This window comes from Leucoraja erinacea, chromosome 28, assembly GCF_028641065.1.
Source record: "Leucoraja erinacea ecotype New England chromosome 28, Leri_hhj_1, whole genome shotgun sequence".
NCBI lineage: Eukaryota > Metazoa > Chordata > Chondrichthyes > Rajiformes > Rajidae > Leucoraja > Leucoraja erinaceus.
In genome coordinates, this window is record NC_073404.1 from 3,795,725 (window position 1) to 3,796,572 (window position 848).

Here is an 848-nt window from a genome sequence, read left to right on the forward strand (position 1 = left end):
AGGGCATGCGGTTATTTATTTGGTCTCTACGTTCTTAAAAAGGTTACCCTTTCAAGCACAGAGTTTAGAGATATACAGTGGAAACAGGCCCTTCGGCCCACCGAGTCCGTGCCGACCAACGATCACCCGGCACACTAACACTATCCAACACACTGGGGACAGTTTACAATCTTTTACTAAAGCCAATTAGCCTACAAACCTGTACCAGAGATGTACCCGAACCATCATCGGCTCTGAATCCCAACCATCGAGGAGATCTATCGCAGTCGCTGCCTCAAAAAGGCAGGCAGCATCATCAAGGACCCACATCATCCTGGCCACACACTCATCTCCCCGCTACCTTCAGGTAGAAGGTACAGGAGCCTGAAGACTGCAACGTCCAGGTTCAGGAATAGCTACTTCCCCACAGCCATCAGGCTATTAAACTCAACTCAAACAAAACTCTGAACATTAATAGCCCATTATCTGTTTATTTGCACTTTATCTGTTTATTTATTCATGTGTGTATATATTTATATAATGGTATATGGACACACTGATCTGTTCTGTATTCATGCCTACTATGTTCTGTTGTGCTGAAGCAAAGCAAGAATTTCATTATCCTATCTGGGACACATGACAATAAATTCTCTCGACTCTTGACTCTTGATGCCTTTGCAGTTTGTGAGGAAACTGGAGCACCCGGTGAAAACACTCTAGTCATGGGGGAGAACATACAAACTCCGTACAGACAGCACCCGTAGTCGGGATCGAACCGGGGTCTCCGGCGCTGTTGAGGCAGCAACCCTGCTACTGTGCCGCCCAGGAGCAGAGTTTATGATGTTATCTCAAGCTAGCATTGAGAAGGG